We start from the raw sequence: 18907 nt of genomic DNA on the forward strand, positions 1-18907 counted from the left end.
CCTAGAACTTTGGGAGGCTGAGTGGGGAGGATCACTTGAGGAATTCAAGACCAGCCTGAGCAAGAACAAGACCTGATTTCTATAAAAAATAGAAAAATTAGCCTGGCATCATAGCATGCACCTATAGTCCCAGCTACTTGGAAGGCTGGGTCAGAAGGATCACTGAGCTCAGGAGTTTGAGGTTGCAGTGAGCTATGATACGATGGCACCACTGCATTCTAGCCCAGGTGACAGGGTAAGACCCTGTCTCACAAAAAAAAAAAAAAAAAAAGTAAGCAGAAGTGGCAGCTGTTATCTCTCAGTGGAAGAATTTAAATGTTTAAGAGGTGTGTTTCTTCAGGCCCTCCCTTTCCCACATGCTGATATAAAGGTGCCACAAGAAAGAGGTGCTTTGGATCACTGAGCCAACACGTAAAGGACAGATACCTTGGAAAGCTGCCAGGACAAAAGACTTTGCATGAACTAGAAATAAGCCTTTGCCATGTTAAACCACTGAGATTTAGGAGATGTTTGCAACTGCAGCAAACCTAGCCTATCCTACCTATATATACCTAAATTAGAGAAACTCCATAGAGAAAACACATAAACTAAGGGTGATAATCTAAAATACTTCCAAATTTAAACAGAAAGAACTTCTTTCATCTATAATTATTACATCTCATCTGCATTCACTGACATTACTCATTCATAAATTTCAATATCTAGTTTTTCAAAACTGGATCTAACTTGCAGCATTATTTTTTTTTTTTTTTTTTGTAATAGAGATAGGGTCTTATACTGTGGCCAAGGCGAGGTGGCTCACGCCTGTAATCCTACCACTCTGGGAGGCTGAGGCCAGAGGATCGCTTGAGGTCAAGAGTTTGAGACCAGCCTGAGCAAGAGTGAGGCCCCATCTCTACTAAAAATAGAAAAAATTAGCCAGTCGTGGTGGTGTGTGCCTATAGTCCCAGCTACTCAGGAGGCTAAAGCAGGAGGATTGATTGAGCCCAGGAATTTGACGTTGTGAGCTAGGCTAATGTCATGGCACTCTAGCCCGGGCAACAGAGTGAGACTGTCTCAAAAAAGAAAAAAAAAGGAAAGAAAACATTGAGTCCTTCTCTACTATCTGTCAGCACCAGGCTAAGTACCTGAATTTATTCATTTAATCTTCCTAATAGCATAAAAAGTACATACCACTATTATATGCATTTTCCAGATGAGGAAACTAAACCTCAGAGGGCTTAACAACTTGGTGAAGGTCGTAGAGCGTGGGTGTGGTGTATCTGAAATTGAAACCCAGATCTGCCTGACCCCTTAATAAATGGGCCTAACTCTTACAAAACACTGTTCATATCCCTGAGATTGAAAACTCCATCAGAATGAATGCCTTCAGGACAAGGATGATGTCTTATTTATCTTTGCATGCCAACACAGGATGTGCTGCCTAGACAATCCTCAATGCCTATTTTTTGATGTAACGAATGACTGATTTAAAAATGTATCAGTGATGTTATCACTGATAAGCTACCTTAGCCTCTAGGGCTTATATTTTGACTATTTATTTATATACTTGTCTCTCCTACCAGGTGGTAAACTACTAAGGACAGGGTGTAGATATAGTGTTTATTTTTATACCTCCCACAGTTGACACAGGGCCTTGCTCTGGGTGAGCCTTCAGCAAATGTGTATCAGTTCCCTTCACCTAAATCCATATAGCCAGCAAATGCTAAAACAGGGATTCAAATCCCATCTTTCAGGGCAATAGTCCCTATTCCTTTCACATCATGCTGCCCCCTACCCTCCCTCCAACATTTTAGTTAATTCAGTGTTTACTAGAAATATGCAATTCATGGCCTAACTGTACATGGCAGCAAAAGAAATTTTTTTTAATTTGTATCCAACTTTGAAAACCATTAAGTCATCTGTTATTTAAAAGAAAAAAAAAAAGAGAGAGGGAAAACACACCTGACTGCACATATAATTAAATGGTCTTGAGGATGTAATACAAGCCAACCAAAGCATAGAAACTCAGGGTTCACCCTGCAACAGCATCCTGAAATTGTGTCTGCACTTCCACTCTGGTTCTTTGAATGAGCTTCCCAGGTGTTATTTTCCAGTGATAACATGACTCAATATCTGGAGCTCTGGATAGCTTTGAACTGGACAGATACTATCTTAACCACACTTCTGTCCAGACAAAGCTTAATGCAGAGTTTCTTAAACATTTTTTGACCCAACCTCCTATAAGAAATACATTTTATGTTGCAACCAAGTACATGGGGGTATGTGTATGTGTGTATTTATGATACTATATGCTGAAATAAAAAATTAATGAAATAAAACCCTTATTATGTGTGATGCACTCTGATGTCTAATTTATTTCTATTTTCTATTCTATTCTATTTCACATCTTAACAATTCTATTATAAGCTACGAAGTTAATGTCACCACCCATTGAGTCCTGCAATTTGAAAAAACACAGGCCCAATACATATGCAGAAGCTGCTACCATAGGAGCTTGAGCTCCTTGAGTACAGGAACACATACATCTTTTTTAAAAAAAAAAAAAAGAAATTTTTAAAATGTGGAACACTTTATGAATTTGTGTGTCATCCTTGCGCAGGGGTCATGCTAATCTTCTCTGTATCATTCCAATTTTAGTATATGTGCTGCTGAAGTGAGTACTTTTTTTTTTTTTTTTTTTGAGACAGGGCCTAGCTTTATCAACTGGGCCAGAGAGCAGTGGTGTCATCATTGCTCGCTGAAACCTCAAACTCCTGGGCTCAAGCGATCCTCCTGCCTCAGCTTCCTGAGTAGCTGGGGCTACACTACAGGCAGGCACCACAATGCCTGCCTAATTTCTTTATTTTTTGTAGAGATAGGATCTGGCTATGTTGCCCAGGCTGGTCTTGAGCTCCTGGCCTCAAGCAGTCCTCCTGACTCAGCCTCCCAAAGTGCTGGGATTATGGCACAAGCCACCACAGGAACACATATATCTTATTTACCTGCATTCTTAGTGCCTATCACCTCTTGTTTTCTGAATAAATGAGGGAGTGAATACATGTGTAAGTGAACTATGAGCTGGGAGTGCAACAATGACTAAAACTGGGATCCTTGCCCTAGTGAAATTTACAGTCTAGGACAGACTTTCAACCAATATTAAATTAAATTAAAAATTAAATTAAAAACTATTTTAAATTTAAAAATTGTTTTAAGAATGCCAGTCAAGGCCAGGCACAGTGGCTCACGCCTGTACTTGTAGCACTGTGGGAGGCCAAGGCGGGAGGATCGCTCGAGGGCAGGAGTTCAAGACCAGCCTGAGCAAGAGTGAAACCCCGTCTCTACTACAAAATAGAAAGAAATTAACCAGACAACTAGAAATATATAGAAAAAATCAGCTGGGCATGGTGGCACATGCCTGAAGTCCCAGCTACTTGGGAGGCTGAGGCAGGAGGATCACTTGAGCCCAGGAGTTTGAGGTTGCTGTGAGCTAGGCTGATGCCACGACATTCTAGCCTGGGCAACAGAGCAAGACTCTGTCTCAAAAAAAAAGGAAAACCAGTCAGATAGGTATAATTTAATGTGTGAGGTCAGGGGAAGCATCTTGGAGTAACCGACATTTAGCTAAGACCCAAAGACCAAGGAGGAGTTAGCCACATAAGAGAAGCCAGGGAGTAGGGAGAAAATTACAGGCAGAGGAAAGTGGACAGTCCACACCAGAGGCAAGGAGTTGACTACACGTAAGACCCTCTGCCCCACCTTGCAAAAAGGTGAGAACCTGTTGTTTCCATCCCCACTCTTCTTTTGGAAGTCCCCATTCCCTACTGCACTTGGACTTGGCGTGACTACTTATGTGGAAGCGCCAGCCCTGCCACACAGAGATGGGTCGATGAGCAGGATGGCATCAGATATCTCCATTTCCCTGGTGACAGTGAGGATTGGTTCAGGGATTGAGCAAATGACCTCAGTTGGATGGATCAAAGTCATCTTTATAAGTGATACATGGCAAGTATGTCTTTTTTGCAGATGCAAGATCAAGTAAAGCTAGAGTTTCTTTCATTATGTGGAAAGAACAGGTGAAAAAGATGAAACCAAAACAGAGAAAAGGAGAGCTAAGATCAGGAGCAAGAGAGGAATGAGAGAGAGAGAGAGAGAGAAACGTATCATTTGAAACTCAGGGTCCAGATACACCTAAAGCCAGTATATCAGCAACACTTAACAATTGTTTGAGCTAATAAACACTCTTCCTTTACACTGGTTTTAGGTGGTTTTCTGTTATCTGCAACTGACTATAAGTGTGAAAGGTGTGAAAGGAAGGGTAGAGAACAAATTAATTTCTTCTGCTAGAGTGCAGTGGTGTCATCATAGCTCACTGCAACCTCAAACTCCTGGGCTCAAGCCTTTCTCTTACCTTAGCCTCCCCAGTAGCTGGGACTACAGATGTAGCAGAGCACCATGCTCTGCTAACTCCTTTATATTTTGTGAAGATGGCGTCTCATGTTGCTCAGGCTGGTCTTGAACTGCTGGTCTCAAGTGATCCTCCTGCCTTGGTCTCCCAAAGTTCTAGGATTACACGCAGGAGCCACAGTGCCCAACCTCTAATTCCTTTTTAAAAAAGAACATAAATGTATTAATGTATTTGTGGAGTCATAGACCCACCTTTTCCATAAATAGGAAATTTTTTGGAATATGCCAGGTTTCAAGGATTCCAGATTTATGAGGTTGGTCAGTTTCTTTCTCTCTCTCTCTGTCTCTCTGATATCAATGTATCAACTATGTGGAGAAAGGTGAGGGAAGTTTATAGACAAAGCAGGGAAACTATAATATATTCCTAGCTAGAAAAATATCTTGGCTGGTCCAAGTGCAGTGGAGTTTACAACTAATTGGTCACAACCAGTTACAGATTCCTTTGTTCCTTCTCCACTCCCACTACTTCACTTGACCAGCCTTTTAAAAAAAAAAAAAATCTATGCCAGGTGTGGTGGCTCATGCCTGTAATCCTAGCATTCTGGGAAGCCTAGGTGGGAGGATCACTCAAGGTCAGGAGTTCAAGACCACCCTGAGCAAGAGCGAGACCCCATCTCTACCAAAAATAGAAAGAAATTAGCCAGGCAACTAAAAATATATAGAAAAAATTAGCCAAGTATGGTGGCGCATGCCTGTAGTCCCAGCTACTCGGGAAGCAGAGGCAGGCGGATCACTCAAGCCCAGGAGCTTGAGGTTGCTGTGAGCTAGGCTGACACCACGGCACTCTAGCCCTGGGCAACAGAGTGAGACTCTGTCCCAAAAAAAAAACAAAAAAATCTAGCTAGAGTGGCTTGGATGAGGGTAGTGGTGGTGGCAATAGAGATGAAGAAAAGAAAATTTAAGAAGAATTTTGGTAGAGCTACTAAAACTTGGTCATGGCTTAGATGTGAAGGGATGAACTGTGAACTGTCAAGATGAATGAATTAAAGGGTAAATTAATATGTGCTCAGTTCAACAGTCCCAGCACAGCTGGTGTATGTCAGACCCTGTGGTAGGAGCTAGGACAACACAGATGAAGAACAGTTTCTGCCTTCAAGGAACTCATAGCAGAGAAGACCCCAACCTTCAGAAAGAAAAACAAAAACCAAAAAACCCAAAAGCCTCTCCAGTTCCCCACACCTTGGAATAGTGAAGAGCTCACCTGGAATTGAAAGAATGTACATTATAGTAGGACTTCTAGGTATGCAACTCAGAGAAATTTTGGGGTAGTACTCTTGGTTTTTGTTTGTTTGTTTTTGTTTTGAGATAGAGTCTTACTCCATCACCCAGGCTGGAGTGCAGTGGGGCAATCATGGCCCACTACAACCTCGAACTCCTGGGCTCAAGTAATACTCCCACCTGAGCCTTCCAAATTGCTGGGATTACAGAAAGAATTGCTGATGCCCAAACTTGGAGCTTGGAGCTGCCTACTTTCTCCTAAGGCCCTCAAGAAGGAAGAAGTTAGGGAACAGGTACTAGGAAGCCCAGCCTAGTAGCCCCAGCCTGCTTCCTTTTTTTTTTTTGAGAGAGAGTCTCACTCTGTCGCCTGGCCTAGAGTGCCATGGCCTCAGCCTAGCTCACAGCAACCTCAAACTTATCCTCCTGCCTCAGCCTCCCCAATGGCTGGGACTACAGGTGTGTGCCACTACTTAGGCTAATTCTATTTTTAGTAGAGACAGGGGTCTTGCTCTTGCTCAGGCTGGTCTCAAGTGATCCTCCAGCCTCAGCACCCCAGAGTGCTAGGCTTAACAGGCTGAGCCACCAGGCCAGCCAAGCCCCAGGCTTCTGATCCTGTGAAGAAAGACCAGCTCCTACCAGGACTCGCCAGGTTTCTAGCAAATCTGTAACTTCCTTAAAGCTGTACTGCTTGTTTCCTTGCAGCTCAACTATTAAAATGAATAAGATTTAAGCAAAGAAAGGAGGGGTGCAAGGGGGATTAGTAATGTATTCAAAAGCTGGCCTGGGGAGGGAGAACTGCCCCTAAAGCCTCACAGCCTTTGGCAGCACGGTAGGAGCCTGTGGGGAAGAGTACACACAGGCTCAGTCCCAGTGGAGGTATGAAAGCTGGATGGGGCCTGGGCAGGGGTAAGAGCTCTGACCTGGAGAGCTCCAGAGTAGCCAGTCAGGGAATACTTGGGCATTTTTCAAAAACCACTTTGCTTTGTAGCTAGAGAGGTATAAGAACTGATTGCTGAGGGAAGGGGGAACTGTGGGAAATAGTTCTGCCCCCGCCCTGCCCCCCTGGCCCCCACAGTTCCCTGGGCTACCTCTGCCATCACTGTACACTCATTGTGTTCTCTCTCCATCTCCCCCACCAGGGCGTGAGTGTCCCGGGAGCAGGCACTGTGTCTGATTCACCTCCTTCTGCCTCACAATGTGGCCCAGCGTGGGGCTTGACACTTGGAAGTTTCTCAAAGAGTTACTTGTTGAATGAATGAACAAATGAATGCTTTCTCTGAAGTGCCCTGAACTCTAGATGGGATTTACAAAGAAGGAAAGGCCTGCCTACAGCTCTGGGCTCCTCACGCCCCTTAGTAATGCCTTCCTGAGCCCCTAAGGTTCGCTTTTGTATGTTTATATGCATTTTCCTGGTGGCAGGAGTCTATCTCCTTTATCAGATTTTCAAAGGGGTGTCTGTCTCGCCAAAAGGATGAGAATCATCATTTGAGAGAATAGTTCCAGGATAGAGATTTGATTTTTTTTTTTTTTTTTTGAGACAGAGTCTCGCTTTGTTGCCCGGGCTAGACTGAGTGCCGTGGCGTCAGCCTAGCTCACAGCAATCTCAAACTCCTGGGCTCAAGCGATCCTACTGCCTCAGCCTCCCGAGTAGCTGGGACTACAGGCATGCGCCACCATGCCCGGCTAATTTTTTCTATATATATTTTTAATTGGCCAGATAATTTCTTTCTATTTTTTAGTAGAGACGGGGTCCTGCTCTTGCTCAGGCTGGTCTTGAACTCCTGACCTCAAGCGATCCTCCTGCCTTGGCCTCCCTGAGTGCTAGGATTACAGGCTTGAGCCACCGCGCCCGGCCCAGGATAGAGATTTCATATAAATTTTTTTCAGCATTGATTTCCCTGACCCAAATTGCTTTTCCTCCCAGCAATACTGTTTTCTTCCTGTAAGTTTTCTTCTGTTGAGTTTGTTATTCTGTAATGCCAAAATCTCCAGCTTACCTGAGCACATGGTAATGAGATGCCATCACCTTTGAACTCTCCCAGAACCTCCTCTTCAGCGCCACAGCCGAGGCACCCTCACTGATTTCTACCACAGGGCTGGCTCATTTGCAGGTGGGAAGACAGTGTGGAGTGAGTGTGGGGCTCATCGCAAGTGAGGCCTCAAGAGCACTGGCAGATCAGGAAGAGAACACTGAGAAACCCTGGCTACCTAATCCAATTCTTCCAGTGCATTCGGCAGCCTCCCCTCCCTTTGCATAACAATGGAAGGAAAGAGGAAGTGGGAAAAAATAAGGCCGCGTAATTGAGTTAGAAGGGGTAATTACCCGGACCCAGGAGCAGCGAGAAAGCAGCTCTGAGAAAGAAGGGTTAAAGAAAACACACTAGGATGAAAAGTGGGGAAATCAGTAACCAATATATTTGCTCCTGTGGGGAAGCAAAAAAGTAAAAACATCAGTGCTGAGTTGGGGCACCGAGGCACTGGGGAAACCTGAGATTGGCAGCAGGGACTGTGCGGGGGCAGGGTCGGGAGGGGAGAGAAAGCTGCAAACCAGTCTGGGGTTGAGTATCGGTGCCGCAAGGGAGGGATGAGTCAGTCCCAGCGCACCCAAGTTTAGAAAAAAAGAGCCACTGGGAAGGCGAACACCTTTCCCGTGGGAGCGTCGGCCGGCGATCCCGGGTGCAGCCCCCGTGGGAAGCGCTCTCGCACAGAGACCCCGCGTAAAACGCTGCTTTAAGCCCCTCCTCCTTCCCCCACCCGGAAGTTCGGCCCGGCGCGCTGCGCTCCGTAGGGTTTCGTGAGGTGGTCTAAAGCCAAGGTTGGCGCAGAAGGAAGCCACAGGGCTAAGTACCAGATTATGATTGTGAATGTCACGTCTTACTGCAGGAGACAGGGAAGGGAGCTCGGAAACTCACGAACATTCTTGGTTCTGGGCGAGGCTGTAAGTGCAGAGTGTGCCCAGGTGCCTCATGGGAGAGGGAGGGTGGGGACCTGGTCAGCCCGGCGGCCTCCCTGGGGAAGGTGTGCTCCGTCCGTCTCCCCATCCCGGGTTCGCGGCTGTCGAGGGGATGGCGGGGTCTGGCTGCATCCCTCACCCAATCTCTGCTTGGAAACGCGGAAAATGACCCGGAGCGGGTATCAACTACTGTGTAAGCTTATTAGCTCATGGTGCTGAGGAGCTATTTTTACAGCGTGTTAGAGAAAGAGTTCCGTCTTTAGGAAGAAGTTTGTGCTAGGTGACTTTGATTATATGATTCTGTGTTTCTTTGTTTGTTTGTTTATTTTTGAGACACAGTCTTGCTCTGTGGCCTGGGCTAGAGTGCCCTGGCCTCAGCCTAGCTCACAGCAACCTCAAACACCTGAGCAATCCTCCCACCTCGGCCTCCCAGAGTGCTAGGATTACAGGCGTGAGCCACTGTGCCTGGCCTGCCTCTTTTTGAAATTGTGGTACTATGTACCACATTTTAAAATGTACAATTCAATGGCATTAATTACATTCACATATTGTAGAACACATCGCTGTTTCCAAAATGTTTTCGTCATCCCAGATAGAAACTAGGCATTCATTTGTGTGGTTATTTTTCTTGTTGTTTAAGTAACTTTTCTCTATATTTCTCTGTGCTGTGGGTGGGGCCATGACAAGTCTTGCCTAGTCAAGAGCTCTCTTTGCCTGAGTTTCATCACAAGATTGTCGTGAATTCTTTCTTGTATAAACAGCACTGCTGCTTTTCTTCTATATATGCACACCTATTTTAACAAAGTAAAAATTATATCAAACTACCCCAAAACTTAGTGCTTAAAACTCTAACCATTTAACTTCTCACCATTGTGTGAGTCATCATTTGGCCCGAGCTCAACTGGGTATTTCTTTTGCCATTATCAGCTAGGGTCATTCATGCCACTATGGTCTTCCAGTGCCGGATAGTTAATATGGGGCTGGATAGTACAATGTGGCCTCAGTCATATGTCTGGTAGTTAGTGCTAGCTATGGGCTGGGTGGTGTATCTCCAGCGTGTTACCTGGGCAGCTGGGTACCAAAAGCAGCAAGAGAGAGAATCCAAGACTCACTGTGCAAACATTTTTCAAGCTGCTGCTTGCATCATCTTTGCAAATGTCCCATTGTCCAAAGCAAGTCACATGACCAAGCCCAGAGTCAATGTGCGAGGGGACTTCACAGAAGTCCAGAAACAGGAAGGTGTGGTCCATTGGGATCCTTACTATAACAGTCTACCATACCAGTTTGCATTTTGCTTTCCCCCTTAACAATGTATGTTTTTCTTTTCTTTTCTTTCTTTCTTTCTCTTCTTTCCTCTTTCCTTTTCTTTCCTTTTGCTCTGTCTTCCAGGCTAAAGCACAGTGGCATCATCATAGCTCACTGCAACCTCAAACTCCTGGGCTTGAGCAATCCTCCTGCCCCAGCCTCCTAAGTAGCTGGGCCTGCAGTTGTGCACCAGCGTGCCCAGCTAATTTTTCTATTTTCTGTTCAGACAGGGGTCTCACTCTTGCTCATGCTGGTCTTGAACTCCTGGCCTCAAGGGATCCTTCTATCTTGGCCTCCCAAAGTGCTAGGATTATAGGCTTGAGCCATCACACCTGGTCTTCCTTTATTTTTCAAGTTGCTATAGTTAGCATAATTACATTTTTAGTGACTATGCAATAATCAAAGGACTATGCCAAAACATAATCATTATTACTCTGTTTTCCATTGTTTTAATATTTACCATTATAATTTATTAAGCACTTTTCTTGAGTATCTACTACATGTAAGGAATTATTCAAAAGGACTAGAGACAGGTTCACTTAGATTCCTTTGGAGGAAATGCACACAAACACATGAGTATATAATATGCACTATTGAGAGAAAACAGGGAAGGGAGGTTAGAGTGTGAGGAGTGGTGGAGTGGGGCTTACTATTTAAACTCTGTGTTGAGGGGGAGGGCATGTGAGGTGGCTCATGCCTGTAATCCTAGCACTCTAGGAGGCCAAGGTGGGAGGATCACTTGAGGTCAGGAGTTTAAGACCAGCCTGAGCAAGGAGACCTGTCTCTACTAAAAATAGAAAGAAATTAGCCAGGCCTGGTGGCATGTGCCTGTAGTCCCAGCTACTCAGGAGGCTGAGGCAGGAGGATCACTTGAGCCCAGGAGTTTGAGGTTGCTGTGAGCTAGGCTGATACCATGGCACGCTAGCCCGGGCAACAGAGCCGGACTCTGTCTCAAAAAAAAAAAAAAAAAAGAGTCTCCTTAAAGAAACGTTTTGGGGCCAGGCGCGGTGGCTCACGCCTGTAATCCTAGCACTCTGGGAGGCTGAGGCTGGCAGATTGTTTGAGCTCAGGAGTTCGAGACCAGCCTGAGCAAGAGCGAGACCCTGTTTCTACTAAAAAAAAAAAAAAAGGAAAGAAATCATATGGACAGCTAAAAAAATATATATAGAAAAAATTAGCCAGGCATGGTGGCACACACCTGTAGTCCCAGCTGCTCAGGAGGCTGAGGCAGAAGGATTGCTTGAGCCCAGAAGTTTGAGGTTGCTGTGAGCTAGGCTGATGCCACGGCACTCTAGCCCAGGCAACAGAGCAAGACTCTGTGTCAAATAAAATTTAAAAAAAAAAAAAAAAAGAGAGAGAGAAATGTTTTTGGATTGTGTTCTAAGAATAAAAGACTATGTTTTTTACATCACATCCTTGTTGTAAGAAGTAAGATTACTGGAACATAAAGTAAGAATATTGTTAAAGCTTTTAAAACGTATTGCTCATTGGCCAGGCACGGTGGCTCACGCCTGTAATCCTAACACTCTGGGAGGCCGAGGTGGGAGGATAGCTTGAGCTCAGGAATTAGAGACCAGCCTGAGCAAGAGCAAGACCCTGTCTCTACTAAAAATAGAAAGAAATTAGGTGGACAACTAAAAACATATACAGAAAAAATTAGCCAGGCATGGTAGCACATGCCTGTAGTCCTGGCTACTCCGGAGGCTGAGGCAGGCGTATTGCTTGAGCCCAGGAGTTTGAGGTTGCTGTGAGCTAGGCTGATGCCATGGGACTCTAGCCCAGGCAACAGAGTGAGACTCTGTCTCAAAAAAAATAGATAAAATAAAATAAAACGTATTGCTCAATTGCTTTCCCAATTTATGCTACTACTAGCAGGAGTTTGCCAGCTTTGCTGTTTTGACTATAGTAACATTGAACATTCTCATTAAAAAAGAAATATTTGTCAATTGAATAGGTGAGCCTTTTGTCAAGATAGCATTTCATGCACAGCAGTCACTGATCTGAACCACTTCCATCTTTTCAACTTTTTTTTTTTTTTTTTGAGACAGAGTCTTGCTCTGTTGCCCGGGCTAGAGTGCCATGGAGTCAGCCTAGCTCACAGCAACTTCAAACTCCTGGGCTCAAGTGATCCTTCTGGCTCAGCCTCCCAAGTAGCTGGGACTACAGGCATGTGCCACCATGCCTGGCTAATTTTTCCAATATATTTTTAGCTGTCCAGATCATTTCTTTCTATTTTTAGTAGAAACCGGGTCTTGCTCTTGCTCAGGCTGGTCTTGAACTCTTGACCTTGATCCATCCTCCTGCCTCGGCCTCCCAGAGTGCTAGGATTACAGGTGTGAGCCACCGCACCCAGCCAAGGTTTGACTTTTATACTCACTCTGCCATATTATTAAAATGTGTCACATTAAGTATATGTTATTTTTCTAATTTAAAAAAATTAATCATGGATTCCTTACCAGAGAACTATTGGTACAGAACTGAAAAGACTATTTGCAGAGTACCTTGTAGAGGAAGTTCCACCTTGGTAGGGAATTTCAGACCAGATCAGTCTCTAGGCAACTTTCAAAATAAAACATTCCTTGGTTCTATGATCCATAACTGGAGTTGGACTGGCCTTATATCTCCAACTGAATTATAAGCTCCTTAAGGACAGGGAGTCTGGATTTTGCTTTTAAAAAAAAATCTCCCTCATCTTCTTGCACAAAAATACATACGTTTTCCAAATAAAGTCTGTCACTTGAATGCAGGAACATCTGCGTTTTCACAGCCAACATAGTGTAGTCTCAGTGCCCAGAGCTGTAAGGTCACCTTTTGTATCACAGAGAGAAATGTAATACAATTTTCCTGGTAAAGAAGACTTAGTCAGCATTTTTGCCTTTGGGTTGGTAAAACAAGAGTTTATTTGTACAAAGTCAGTGGACCAAGAAATGTTGGCCAGCACACTGCCATGATCCCAATTTACACAACACCAATAGTACAGTTACAGTTCTATAGCCTGTGACCTTTCCCTGAGCACCTACATGGGTCTGTAATTAATTATCACTTATCCCTATGGCATAATGAGAGCTACAACTACAAAAATATAAAATGGTCTTGTGAGATGGAACTGGTCAAATAGATTTTTGCTTTATTTTAAAAACAGGCCAGGTGAGGTGGCTCATGCCTATAATCCTAGCACTCTGTGAGGCCAAGGTGGGAGGATGGCTTGACCAGGAGTTCAAGATCAGCCTGAGCAAGAGCTAGACCCTTTTCTACAAAAAATAGAAAAATTAGACAGGTGCAGTGGTACACACCTGTAGTCTCAGCTACTTGGGAGGCTGAGACAGGAGGATCTTTTGAGCCCTGGAATCTGAAGTTGCAATGAGCTTTGATGATGACACAGCACTCCATCCCAGGTGACAGAATAAGACCCTGTCTCCAAAAAAAAAATTAAAAAAAGAATGCACTAATGTTAATTCATGCCCAAATGACTATATGGATAAATTACTAGATAAATAAATGCACAAATGCACTCATTAATTCATGAATGAAACACTTTCTCATGCAGCAGACACAGTAAGGGTCATGAATCTCCATCCTGCCCATAGTGACTGACCTAGAAAGCAGAAATGGACACAATGAGCCCAAGACTGGGGTCCTTCCTTTTGAGACTGAAATTGGCCCCACCTCCTAGTCAGTGCCCAAGGGAGTGCCCAGTCAAGCAGAGTGCATAACACAGGGTCAGAACACACGCCCAGATGGGCCACTGCCAAGGAATCTTTTTTTTTTTTTCTTAGCTTTTCTCAAGTGGGATGAGCAACAAGGAACCTTTTATCCCTCCCACAGGGCTAAGATACAGAAAGCAATATCTATCTAATCCTCTGATTAAAAATATTTGGTTTCATCTGTATTGGCCCTTTATAATTCCAGATATTTGATCTCCAATTTTTTTCACACAATGAAACATGTATATGTTAAACTGTGATTGCACTCAGATCAAAAGCTAAAAAGTTGGCCAGGCGCTGTGGCTCACACCTGTAATCCTACCACTCTGGGAGGCCGAGGCTGGAGGATCGCTCGAGGTCGGGAGCTCGAGACCAGCCTGAGCAAGAGTGAGACCCCATCTCTACTAAAAATAAAAAGAAATGATCTGGACAGCTAAAAACATATATAGAAAAAATTAGCCGGGCATGGTGGTACATGCGTGTAGTCCCAGCTACTCGGAAGGCTGAGGCAGGAGGATTGCTTGAGCCCAGGAGTTTGAGGTTGCTGTGAGCTAGGCTGACGCCATGGCACTCTAGCCCGGGCAACAGAGTGAGACTCTGTCTCAAAAAAAAAAAAAAAGAAGAAGTCAAACCTTACCTTGAATCTCCTACTTCCCTACTATCTGTTACAGGATGGAAGGATGACTATTTTCTATACTGTACAAACATATACAGGAACATTTTCACCCCACACTTTAAATTTTAATCTATTTTTAAAACTAAATAACATGTGTGCAATGCAAAATCAAATGGAATAAGAGAATATACAATGAAGAGAAAGTCTCTTTTATCTTCATCCCTGTTCCACCAGCCCCTTAGTTCCCTCCCTAGCAGCAACTGCTGTTACTACTTCCATGTGTATCCTCCCAGAGATAGTCCATACATTTACAAGCCTAAAAGTTAATATTCTTCTTTTAGCACAAGTTTTTATGTACCATATACAATATTTCCCCTTAGTAATATGTCTTAGACACAATTTCATAACATTACATAGAGTTGCTTTATTCCTTTCAACAGGTATATAGCATTTCATTGTATAAATATGTCACAATTTAGTAAATCAATCTCCTATGTATGAATATTTTGATGTTTCCAATTTTTTGCTATTACAAACAAGGCTGCAATTAATGACTTTAACTATACATCATTTTCTTCATGTGTTTATGCAAACTAGTAGGATAACTACTTAAAAGCAATTGCTGGATCAAAGGGCATACTCATTTGTTGTTTTGATAGACATTGCCAATTGCTCTCAATAGAAGTTGTACCAATTTACACTCCACCCAGGCTGGAGTGCAGGGGCATGATCATAGCTCACTGCTGGCTTCAACTCCTGGGCTCAAACAATCCTCTCACCCCTCAGCCTCTGGAGTAGCTGGGACTACAGGTGGGCACCATCACACCTAGCTAATTTAAAAAAAATTTTTTTTGTAGAAACATGGGTGGGAGGGGGGTGGGTCTCGCCATGTTGTCTGTGCTGGCCTCAAACTCCTGGCCCCAAGCAATCCTCCTGGCTCAGCCTTCCAAATGCTGAGATTATACACAGCTGGGTGAGCTACTGCACCCAGCCAATGACTTTTTTTTACCTTTGCCGATTTGGTAGGTCAAAAATAGTGGCCCTTATCTCATTTCATTTGCATTTTTATTCCATTTTATTTTATTTTTTCTTTTCTTTAGACTTCTGGTTTGACTAAACCATTTCTACTTTTATTATGAATGAAGTTGAACTATTCTTTCATAAATATGAGGGCCATTCATGGTTTTTTATGTATGCTGTCTGTTTATATCCTTTACCTATTTTTCTTTTTTTTCTTTTTTTATGATCTATTTTTCTATTTGTTACTTTTCCTGTAAATATCTAGACTTTTAATATATTTATTTTATTTAGCTCAATTTAAATTGAAATTTTTTCCCTGCTTGTGCTGACTTGAGGGCTGAGGGGATCAACAGCTGGGGCCGTGTGGAACCCCCTGGAGGACACCACGTGAGAAGTTCTTCACACATGAAGAGCTAGAGAAGTTCTAGAGGCTCCACTCCTTGCCCCTCTGTACCCAAATCACTTTATTTCAGTTACTAGCACCTGCTTTTCTTTCTAGACCTCAATACACCAAGCACATTCTCACTTCAGGGCTGTTATATTTGTTCTCTCTGTCTAGACTCCTTTGGCCTCAGCAGTTCTCATGGCTGGCTACTCATCGTTCAGACCACAGCTCCATGTGGACTCACTAGGCTACCCCACCTAGAGGAGCACCCTGCCCCTGCCCCCAGTCACACTATTTTCTAGTAACACTTACCAGCTTTAGAAATTTTCTAGATGAGTTGTGTGTTGTCTCTCTCCTCACACTAGGAAAGTACACTCCAAAAATGCAGGAATCTTGTCTGTTTTATTCTCTTGTATCCCTAGAGCCTTATACAGTGCCCTGAACATTCTAGATAGGCACTCAATAAATATTTGCTAAATGAGTGAATGGGCTTCCTACTGAGGATACTTTTCATGACCGTATCAATTCTTCTTGTTCCTAGGTTAATCTGCCTTCACTTACCTACTTCCCACAACCAAACTTCTTGGTCCAGTCAAAGGGTTCCAGGAGCAATTGTTTGGCTAGTTATGGGTCCTGCTAACTTCTCTGTCTCCCGCTTTTCCTCCTGGCCACAGAGAAACCACGGGACCTTATCAACCCTCTTGCAGAAACCAGATGCACTGGGTCTGCAGTATTTTGGAAGCCATCCAGTTTAGTAACCCTATCAGAAACGGAAATGAGGTTAGCTTGGCAGGAAATGAGCTCAGTTTGGCAACTGATGGTGAAACATTGAACAATATGTGAGGTATTAATAATAGTAGTCTGAGCTAATACAAGACATGTTGCAAGGCAGTGCAATAAGAAGATCAAATGGATGGTGAGTGTGCAGAGTTATTTGGCCTCAGAGAGGGAAGACCCCTATAAACTGGTGATTAATTGCTTTCTGTGTACCTTGGGCAGGTGAGTATATAGTGGAGGCTTTCTGAGTCCTCCCAACCTGGATACAGATATCTCAGGGTATCTGTAGGAGAATGGCTTTGTCCAAAATCAATAAGCACCATTTATTGGGCCTTCCATACCCCATGCTAAGCATTTGTTATCTCTAATCCTCCCAATAACCCTGTTAAGTGAGTAACATTAACCATTTCACAGAGAATGAAACTGAAATTTAAATGACAAAAGGACCTGCCCAAGGTCACGTGAAGTTTATGTTAGGGCAGGGAGGTAATCCAGCCCCCCTCAACTGGGATTTTGTTTTTCTATGGTAAGTGAGGGGGAAACAATGCAAATCTAGGGCTCTGGTGAATTTTTTTTTTTTTTTTGAGATAGGGTCTCACTCTGGAGTGCAGTGGTGCGATCATAGCTCACTGCACCCTTGAACACCTGAGCTCAAGCAGTCCTCCCGCCTTGGCCTCTCAAAGTGCTGGGATTACAGGTGTGAGCTATAGTGCCTTCTAATGAATTCTTTTCCAAGCAAACACTGATTTGAATCTATCTACTGGGGTATATAATGCTTAATCAATTCTGAAATATTATATTTAAGTCTTTGGAATTATTCTTGTTAATGGACCACTTAACAGAAATAGAAGTTAAGAGTCAATGTAGAACTACATAAAAATGTAGGATGGCTATCAAAGATGATCAGCATGCTCAAATTTCCATGTGTCATTGTCCATCAAAAGCTAATAGGCACAAAAGCTAATTAACAGAATATACCCATAAATGAAAATAATGATGCTGTTCATCTAGATGAGGGATACAGTTGAGCTCATTAACCTGTTTCATCCACATCTTTCCTGAATTTGTGGAAACAATGATGCATTTACAACTGGAAAGAACAGAAGCCAATTAGAATTATGATTCTGTGCAGAGGACATCTAATGTTTTCATTGTAGGTTCATATCTTTCCATTTCTTCTGGATTTTCAAAGCTCCTGACTGCCTCTCCTCTTCCTGCTCCCTAGCGCCCCCCCCCCAAGTCCTGCAGCAGGATGTTTGAACTGGTGCTTACGGAAAGAGTGCAGTTCTTGGGTGGGGTGGTTACGAGATGTGGTCTGAAAACTGCCAACAGCTGTTCTTCCATTCACTTGTAGAAACTTGTCTGAAAGAGTGGAGTTGACACACAGAGAGATGCACAGACAAAAGAGGGAAGAAGAGAGAGAGCCAGTCTTAGCTTCAGTTACCCTTGAGGCTCTTTCTCTAGTTTGTCTAAGCTGGTTGAGTTGGGTTTCTTTCACTTGCAGTCAAGAGTCTGATTTATCTTACTTGTTCCAAACCATCAGCTTTCTGTTGGCTGTTTGTGGCTCAGCCCCTGGATCCAGGGGTAACTCTACTGTGTGTGTGCTGGTGGTGTGTGTGTCCCCACCCAGTCTCATGGGGAGTCTCCCTCCTTGCCAGTCTCCTCCCCCACTAGCAATATGTTCTTGGAGACTGTAAAGAACATTTAATACTCACTCAGTTGAAATAAGGTTAGTTCTACATTTTAAGTTGACCTCATATGTTAAAAAGAATCTTTTCTTTTCTCAAAATTTATGTCTGAAACTGGGTGTGGGCAAGTCTTGGTGTCACCTACAGAATAGTAAATAAAGCACTAGAATTAGAGTCAGGGATTGAATCCTAGTCCTCCTGGCCTGGCTGTGTAACCTTAAGCAAGTTTCTTGAAAATTTTTTAATTTGTCCTCATCTGTTAAATAAAATGAATATATGTAAGAATCTAGTACAGTGCCTGGTACACCTTGGATGCCCAGTAAATGTTGGTTAAATGAATAATTTAATGAAGAAATTGAATTCCAGTGTCCTTTTTTGAGGCTACCATTTGGACAATAAGTTCCTCTTGATCTTTATGTCACTACTCATTCTTAGCCCAATGAAACCAAAGGCCATGTCCTTCCTTTCAGTTTGTTCAACTATCAAAGCCCTAGGAAAGAGCATTAGATTGGTTAGCTTCTGTCACGCCCCAGGAGGGCAGTGACAGGAAGTTTCTGATGGAAGGATCCTCCAAGGACACCTGCAGTTTCCTTAGTGTAAGGACAGATTCCTTACACTAGTAACAATACATTCCTGTATTAACTAATTAATTTGTGCTCAGGAACTACTTTTTCATAAAAAAATGAGTATAAAGGTTAATTTACCATAACATTATCACAATGCACTTCCAAATCAAATATATTCATGGAGCCAATTATTTTGGATTATTCGTGCCTTTTCCCTACTTCCTTGGTG

At 43.3% G+C, this 18907-nt stretch overlaps 1 long non-coding RNA gene and 1 other non-coding gene across 2 annotated transcripts; both read right to left on the minus strand.

Moving 5' to 3' along the window:
• Positions 1-2557: 2557 nt before the first annotated feature.
• Positions 2558-2664, minus strand: LOC123631085. The gene has a single exon (XR_006732961.1). It is a non-coding gene; the product is annotated as a U6 spliceosomal RNA (small nuclear RNA).
• Positions 2665-4531: 1867 nt separating this feature from the next.
• Positions 4532-8595, minus strand: LOC123629870. The gene is made up of 3 exons (XR_006732347.1): positions 8513-8595; positions 7662-7832; positions 4532-4584 (listed from the first exon to the last, which is right to left on the minus strand). It is a non-coding gene; the product is annotated as an uncharacterized LOC123629870 (long non-coding RNA).
• Positions 8596-18907: the final 10312 nt, after the last annotated feature.

This window comes from Lemur catta, chromosome 1, assembly GCF_020740605.2.
Source record: "Lemur catta isolate mLemCat1 chromosome 1, mLemCat1.pri, whole genome shotgun sequence".
Classification (NCBI taxonomy): Eukaryota; Metazoa; Chordata; class Mammalia; order Primates; family Lemuridae; genus Lemur; species Lemur catta.